We start from the raw sequence: 8,977 nt of genomic DNA on the forward strand, positions 1-8,977 counted from the left end.
AAATATCTCATTAATCGTTTTCAGATTAATGTATGACAAAATGATCATATTTTAGATATATTGGATAAAATAAATATATTATTAAAGTTAATCTCACCTGCTTTTTTTTTTAACTTTTTTAAGTGACTACTAGAAATTTAAAAAGTATGTATATGGCATTATATTTGGCTTGGACAGCACTGCTCAGTGGACCATTGTACTACTCCTCCAGGGCAGAAGTGGCGCTGTCCAGGGTCTCTTGGCAAAGACCACCCAGCCTAAAGCACCATCTGGGCACTCAAGCTCCCCAAATAACTGCTGGGGAAATGTGAGCACATCTTATCCCAAGACAGCACAACAAACAGAACCCATTAAGCAAAGCAAATTTTGCTTGTGGCCTGGATACAAACACAGGTGCAGCGAGAGCTTCAAGCCTTTTCAAGCAATTCCATTTTCTCAGAAGGATGGTATGTCCACAGCATAGTGTCAGGGCAGGAGGGAGGTCCCGTATGCCCTTCCCCAACATCTCAATATGTCTCTCAGAATCCCAGAGGGTAGATGGAATAGCGTTTTTGAAATCGGCCAGGAAAATTGTGAAATGTTTATTTGATGGCAGGGTAAAAATTGTACATTTTCTGGTAAGGTAGAAAATAAGAACAAAGATCCAAATAGCCAGTCCCTCACACCACCATTTTAGTCACAGTCCGCCTGTGCTTTTGGCTGTGTTACAATATGAAATAAATCCCTTTATAATCCCTCACAGTGGCTCCAAAAAAAAAAAAAAAGTATTTTCACAAGCACCAGAGCAGACCCTTTGGGCATTTCTTCCCGCAAATGCTCATCTCTGCTCAAACCTCTTCCCCACCCCACACCCCACCCCCGATTGCATCCTTTTACAATACAGTGAACTGAAAGGATCTAGCACTGGTTCTGTCAAGTGGGGATGGGAGGTGGGGAAATATAGGGAGTGGTCCAAAAAGGAATCGCTCACGCAAGCTCAATATCCTCCCCAAACTCTCCATGATCCTTCCCAGGTCACTCACCTCTGTTCATTTCTTCTTCCAACCGACACGTGGAATTTCCTGTTTTCTGCCTCTTGTCATGCTCTCACATTGACGTTACCTAACACATCACGTAGTTCTTAGGGTCTTTGAGCGGCATGACACTCCCCCTGAACCCTCATCCCCGTTCATAGCTCCGTATAACTTCATGTAACACTCAATAAATATTTGTTGAATGACTGAATGAAGTTGAATCTGGTATTTGCCAACTCTGATAAAATAGAGGGAATCGATGCCAGCCTCCCTACTAGACAGAGAAACCGGACAGCTATATAAAATGATCTGAAGGGAAAATTGCATCCAACACTTTACTTCCAGGTCTCTGAAGGAGGCTGTTATAACAATGGACTATAAATACAGGGTGAATGGTGTATCTGTAAGGAAGCAATTCCAACAGTGGTCTGGAAGAGCCAAGAAAATCCAGCTTCTTCTCCCCGAGTATATACACAGGTGCGCTGTGTGGAATGAAATCCACTTAACTTGATTTTATGGACAGTGATTCATGCAAACTCAGCTCCAAACTGCTCAGCACGGCTCAGTTAAATAAATTACAGCAGGAGTAAGCCAGCCAGCAGTAAAGGCAAAAGACAGAAAATAAACTTGAGGTTGAGGACTGAAATTTTTGGAGTGCCTGCCCTGCCAGCATCATCTTTCTTCTGGGGGATTCTGAAGGGACCTCGGTGGTCTTCAAGGTCAAGGCCGTGATTTGACTGATAGGGTAACTGAGGACCATGGAAGATGGAGTACATGTCCAAAGTTACTTAAAGAGTGATTGACAGAATCAGGGCTCCCGGGTCACAGGTCGGAGCATTTCTTCATTTCGTCAGGCTCCTGAGTGTGTTGTTCACTGCCATAGGGCCAGGCACACCGAAGAGACCCGATAGACATTCGTTGAATTAACGAATGACTGAATCTGCTAGGCTGGGGGTAGTGAGTCAGCCTGAGGGTTAGAAGGGGGGAGGAAAGATGAAAGATGACCCTCTAGAATAAACACCCGAGTGTTTAGGGATGGAAGGGCTCCCCCTTAGATGCTCAGTGTTCCAACTCCCACCTGGGAAGACACAACCAGCCCCCTACTCTGGCCTCCTCTCTGTTGTGTGTGACAGGCCTGCCACAATGCTCCATCCCTCCCTTTAGTGACTCCCCCTGAGGCCTCTAGTTCCTTCCTTTAGGACTAGGGCATCACTGCCCAGGAATGGGGATACGTCAGTGGGGATGACTTTGCCTCATTAACGCCTTAGCACCTACTGGCCCTGAGCATGCAGTCGTACTATAGTGACATCCTTGGGGTGTTCTGTGAGATACCATCACATTCTTAAAATAAATTACCCATATCTATTTTTTTCCTAAGCTAGCTGGAATTCTTTTTCTTCCTTGTAACGAAAAGATTCTTACACAAAATAAAGGCTCTCAGTAATTGACGCAGTGGATAGATAAATCTAAGGTATGGCAGTTTTAACACATGGCTACAAATTTTTTGACAACTGTCCCATCAAGAATTGAAATCTACCTACTTTCCCCTTGGATCTAAGCAGACTCGTGATGGTCTCAACCAATAGAGTATGAGAGATGTGAAGGCATATATGAGTCTTGAGGATAAGCCATAAAAGGCCATGCAGCTTTCAACTCATTCTTGGAGCACTGAGCTACCCCATAAAAAGCCCGACTGCCATGAAGCTATCATACTCTGGACAGGCTACGTGTTGGTGTCAATAGTCCCCAGCCCAAGCACTAGGCTTATGTGAAGGAAGAAGCTTTTAGGTGGCTCTAGCACTTGCCATTCAAGTCCTCCCAGCTGAAGGTCCAGCTCTCCAGGAGCGGTGACAATCCATCCCACCACGCCATCTCTAAATTCCTGACCTGTGGAACATACAAATAGAAGAAAAAAATGCTGATTGTTTTATGTCATTCCGTTTGGGACAGTTTGGTATGCAACAATGAATAACTGAAACAGAAGTGTATAAAGGAATAAGAAAAAGGCCAAGAGTATGAACATTGTTCAGCCGGCGTATAGAAAGGAGGCACCACGGAATTCCAGTTATCAGTCTGAAGACACAGGAGGCTGGTAGCCTTGGGGCAGGGATAGGAGTTGGCATAGGTGATTTGTTATGGAGAAATATTGTCTTCTTTGGTCTACACCTGGGCCAGCTCTGGGAGGAGACCTCTCTGTAAGAAAGCTGACACAGGGAACAAGCAGCCTGCTCTTTGATGTGCTTTAGAGGTTCCAGCTTGCTTCCTCAGCCACACTCCTCAAGACCATGAGCATCAGATGGGAGGGGAGGCATTGTAGTTTTTCAAATGCTCCCATGCCTGGAACCCGAACTCTTTCGGTTGCAAGGGACAGAAATCCAAGTTAACTAGCACAACCAATATATGAACACTATGACATGTAGCTTGTGATCAAAATGCAACTTTCAATTTTACTCAGTGGAGAGTGATGGCAACACACTATCCCTGAGTGGTCCAGCAGTGAAAGGCTGCTGTTGGAATGAAGTTGGGTATTGTCTTGTCCATCCTCTTGGAGCATAGTTCTCATGCGCTTCAGTAAATGGACATCTTTCTTAGGTGACAGCTTGACATTTTGCTGTGCTGAGGCCAAGTTATACCAGAGTCTCTCCACCGTCATAGCCTACTAGCTAATACTCTGTCCATTAGATATAACTACCATAGTAGGTATTATCTGTTATCACAACCATGCTATAAAACAAATAACCACAGAACTTCAGTGCCATATAGCAATTGACATTCTGCTCACGAGTCTCTGGGTCAGTTGGGTGGTTTCACTGGGCTTAGAGGGATCATTCACACATCTACACTCAATAGTAAGTTGGCTTAGGAGGCTCGGCTGATCTTGGCTGGGCCGGGCTCTCTCACATATCTGAGGCTTTGACCTGGCTTTGCTTTCCATGTCTTATTCACCATCAGGCTAGCACAGGCTTATTCCCATCATGATCGAGGACCAAGAGGTAGAGCAAAAGTCAGCAATGTCTCTTGAGGCCTAGACTTGAGACAAGCACACCATCACTTCCACCACATTCTATGAGCCAAGGCAAATCACAAGATAAGCTCATGCTCAAGGGTTGGAGAGATATCTTCACTCTTGAGTGTGGGGTAGGAACCTGCAAAGGCAAATTGCAAAAGGCATGTATTAGGAAGAATTAGAGCCATCTCTGAAATCAGTTTCCCATATAATATTTGCCACTTGGCAGCAAAATAATTTTATATGTAAAGTTTAGCAACATGCCTAAGACAGGTTTGCAGTACACTGGAATGCCAAGGTGCACAGAGAATTAGGGGTATAATAGTTGAGAACTGGGAGTATGGAGTCGGGACAGCTGGATTCCAATTCCTACTCTACCACTTACTAAATGAGCTCGGGCAACACTCTTAGCCTTTCCACGTCTCAGTATCCTCACCTAAAAAATGGGCACAATAACAGCCATCCAGGTCATAAGGTTATAAAGATTAAGTGGTAACATCTACTATGAAATGCTTAGCACAGTGCTCACCATGAAATAAGTGTTCAGTAAATAATAAATGATAATTACTAATTTCATCATAAGGAGTCAAAGCAGGAGGTGTACTGCCTAGATCTACCCTGACACCATTGCTTCTATCACTCCTTTCAGCTCACCCTCAGGAAAGCCACTGAGTTCTGTGAAAGGTGGTAGGCAGATTCATGGAAGGAGAAAAAAAATATATGAAGGATCAGTGCTCGTATTCATTCATTCATTCATTCATTATATGTCCCTATGTGCTTTCCAATTTGCCTCCAAAAAACAATAGTTTTGAAGGGTGCTGGCATTAGCAAATAATTTCAGATGTGCCCAGAGAGTTAGTCCCAAGGAATTTCAGTGCATTATTGCTGATAATAGTAAAAACCAGAAATCACAGGAGACTGACCAAATGAATTATACCTTTTTATAGCGAAATACAATGTGGCCATCAAAAATTGCCATGTAAGATATCTAATGATGTAGGAAGATGAGGTGGAGAGGTATTGCTGAGAGCAAAAAGCAAGACACTAACAGTGCATATAGGGTGATCTGCTGTTTGGGTTCTCTCGCATTACCTAGTGCAATTGTCGGCTGCAGGGATTCCATCATTCCTTCTTGATCCTTGCTGATTCAGGAGGTGGACATTTTGGCAGCCTCTTCTCCCATGAAAATATGGTTTTCCAGATTTCAATCATTTCGTGCTTCAATCTCCGCCTTATTCTAAATCTAATCATGAATAAACACAAAAAAGTGCTCAGCTTCCCCAATAGTCAAGCACAGGAATATCAAAACTATACTAAGATACCACCACACAGTTAGCTATGGCTAAAATAAAAAAATACTGATAATTCCAAGTGTTACCGAAGAAGGGGTTTGGTGGCAACTTACACACACCCCTTTGAAATCGGTTTGGCTGGCGCTATAAAATTCAAATATGCATGCCAGCTCTGTGCATGACCTGGCAGTTCACTCCTAGTTGACTCTCAACAGAAATGTGTGTGCAGGGCAGCCCGGGTGGCTCAGCAGTTTAGCGCCGCCCTTGGCCCGGGGCGTGGTTCTGGAGACCCGGGATCCAGTCCCACGTTGGGCTCCCTGCATGGAGCCTGCTTCTCCCTCTGCCTGTGTCTCTGCCTCTCTCTCTCTCTCTCTCTATGTCTATCATAAATTTAAAAAATCTAAAAAAAAAAAAAAAGAAATGTGTGTGCATATGCACTGAAAGACACACATGGGAATGTTCATGGCAGCATTTTTCATAGTAGCGAGACTGGAAACAACCCAAATGTCCATTTATAGTAAAACTGACAACTTGTGATATAGTCATTACTATAGAGTAATGGAAATGAATAAGGTACAAGCAACAAAGCGAAGTAGAACAAAAGAAGCCAGACATAAAAATATATGCACATGGCCTTATTCATGCACACACACACATAAGTAGTTCTGTTTATGTAAAGATTAAACATTTAGGACTATAGTCTTGGAAGCCAGCATAGTGGCTAACTTTGGGAAGGTTGGACAAGCCGTGGTTGGGGAAGAGCATGAATGGGGTAATAATATATTCTTGACCTGGGTGCTAGTCACATGTTATATACTTTATGATAACTCGTTGGGCAGTATACTAATAATTTCTGCGTACTTTCTGTGCATGTGACCTACTTTCTAATGAACCTTTTTAAATAAAACAAATTTAGGGGCATCTGGGCAGCTCAGTTGACTTGGTTTTGGCTCAAGTCATGATCTCAGGGTCCTGGGATGGAGTCCCCATTGGCCTCCGCACTCAGCAGGGAGTCTGCTTGTGGATTCTCTCTCTCCCTCTCCCTCTGGGTGCAGCTTGCTCTCTCTTTCTCTCTAAAATAAATAAATAAATAAATTTTTTAAAAAATAAAATAAACAACATGGCTCGTGCAATAAGACATGGCATTAGAGCACTTTCTAGGAGTTACTGTCTAACAAACTGAGATTGTCTGTCTTTGTGATTCCTCAGGGGGACAAGAGAGAGTCCCTCTGAGAGTGGCCTGAGTCCCCAGGGGAATTGGGAGTGATGCATAAACAACAGGCACAGTCCGGCTCTTGAATCTGGAAGCAAATTCAGCCTAACGGAAACCCCAGTCAGGGAATTTCTTTGAGGAGCTCGGAGAAGGTGGGAGACCCACCCCAAAGCACAGGCCCGGGTGGCTCCCGGGAGCCCCTCCCGAGGCCTGTGTAGCCTTTAGGCTGAACAAAGCCCTTCCCATCCCCACCAAGGAGCTGTTGTTTCCAGAGGCCTGGTGGAACAGCTAACTGTAAGCCAGGGGGAGGAAGTTACACAATGGATGTTGAAATGTAGGCTTGTTGAAAAGTTGTCACTCGAGTAATGAATGCCCTATTTCCTGTTTTTTTGCCGAAAGTTAAATGCTGGGCATAATTAGCTAGTAAAAAAGCAAGCTTGGCCGCAGAACAAAAATAGCACATTTTGGGAGCCCGGGCCAATTAAAATTGTTTATGCAGCCATTTAGCAATATTTTTCTCCAAACTATTATGACCGGGAAATATGCAGCATGAGACTGGAAGGCAAGCTCCTCGGAAGAAAAATGGCCCACACACTGATCCTTTAAACAGCCTGCTGTTCTCAGGGGATTTTATAATAAGAATGAACACTTCCATCCTCCTGAACTCCCTGGGCCTCCTCGCGATCCTGAGACCGGCATCACTCACCCTCTGTAGCAGGCAGCTGTTGATGAGGTTCTGCAACCGGCTAATGTTAAGATTAGCCAAGCTCCCCCATGTGTTAGAGACGCCAGCCACTACCGACTGGGCCGCCTGGCGCAGTCATGTAAATCATCTGGCTGATGCCGTGGTCACACTGAGCGGATGAAACATTGTTGTTAATGCCCGGACAGCCTGGCTGGTGTCAGGAGTAGTTGCTGGAACTCGGGGAGCTTGCCCTTGGCACAGTTTGTCACGACGCCAGTTCCTCCTCTCTGCGCTCTGTCTCCAGCACTTTCCATGTCTCCAGTGATCTTCCACCCCGAGTAGGCAGGTTCCATCTCCCTTTCCCTCTCCAGCCTCCGGGTCAACACCCACTTTGAGATCCTTCATTTACACTCAGGTGTAATGGACTGATCACAGCTCTGGAAGCCATCAGGACTCCTAGCTGAGAGATGCACTTTGGTTATGGAATTGCAGGCACTGAGTTAGGGGATGGGGTGAGCACTTGGGAGGCAAGGGCCTTCTCAACATCCCTAAAGTTTCACCCAAGGGAAATAGGCTATTTGACTTATCTCACCAGGTTACCCCCCCCCCCCCCTTGGCTGAATGCCTCCTTTGGCTGACAGAAGAGAGATCTTTGGAGACCTTCACCTGGCTGTAGACATTGTCTCAGACACCACACGCATAGTCTTAGCCTGGCCACCCCTGCGCACCCCCAGCCAGAGTTCTCCATCTCCCCAGCCCTGAGGCATCGAGGTGAGCACCACCCATCTGGGAGACTGACTGTGGAAAGTCTTTTGCCGTCCCTAGGTCGGACAGGAGGACTCCAACAGCAGAAGAGCCATCTCTTGTCTTTCTGCTCACGTCCGGTTCATTTCATGTTCCTTCATTCATACATAGTATTTATAAAATAAGTTTCTATATGGATCCAAAATAATAATTCAGCTTACTAGTAAGAGCTCTCCTTGGCTTGATCCCAGCTTCCCCGTCTCACCCTTCCTCAGACTAGTCACCCTCTTGAGTTTGCCAGGAATGTCTTTCTTCTGAAGCACACGCTGTACTCTTCTACTTCTATGCTTTGTTCAGACCCTGTTCCCTGCCTTTGCTCCTTTCTCTCCATGTATCTGAATCTGTCCCGTCATGTGAGGCTAACTTGGACCCTCCCCCCTTCTTGCCCACAAAGCCCTCTCTGACCACTTCTGGCTACAATGGTCTACTACATGTCTGAACTCCCGTAGCATTTCTTCTCTCAGCCTACACATGGCCTTTGGTCAAAAACTGCCTTTGATGTGCCCTGCATTCTCTTGAACACTTTCTCTTTGGATAGAAAGTAGAGCATAGTGTTGGCCTCCCTCCCTCCAGCCTATGAGCACTGGAGTCAGGAGGGGACCTCTGGTCAGCAGTTTCCGGGTCAGAACTAAATGAAGACCTGCCCCCTGGGTCCCCACAGGAATTTCCTGTTGACACCCCCACCCCCTGCCTTCCATTTCCTCTCCTCCAGGCCTCACCTCTGAATCATGACTTTCCCTGCTAGCTCTTCCATTCTCTTTCTCCCCTCCATTCAATACCCATTGCAAGGCTTCAGATAAGAACAGTTGATGAGATCAGCTCCTGGAGACCTTCTTCTGGTTCTACAAGTACATGTGGTACAGTGGCTGTAACTCTTTGCAGTTAGCCAACCAGTGACCTCAAAAGGTCATCAGCCCCTTGTCACTACATTCATTCATTCAATCAATATTTTCCATGCCCTGT

General features: G+C 45.4%; 1 long non-coding RNA gene across 1 annotated transcript; it reads right to left on the minus strand.

The window, feature by feature from the left end:
• Window positions 1-548: 548 nt before the first annotated feature.
• On the minus strand, window positions 549-7,687 carry LOC140612874 (uncharacterized). Its single transcript, XR_012013981.1, has 3 exons — window positions 7,232-7,687; window positions 5,113-5,263; window positions 549-4,159 (listed from the first exon to the last, which is right to left on the minus strand). It is a non-coding gene; the product is annotated as an uncharacterized lncRNA (long non-coding RNA).
• Between the last annotated feature and the right edge of the window lie 1,290 nt (window positions 7,688-8,977).

The sequence above is a fragment of the Canis lupus genome, chromosome 21 (genome assembly GCF_048164855.1).
Source record: "Canis lupus baileyi chromosome 21, mCanLup2.hap1, whole genome shotgun sequence".
Taxonomy (NCBI): domain Eukaryota; kingdom Metazoa; phylum Chordata; class Mammalia; order Carnivora; family Canidae; genus Canis; species Canis lupus.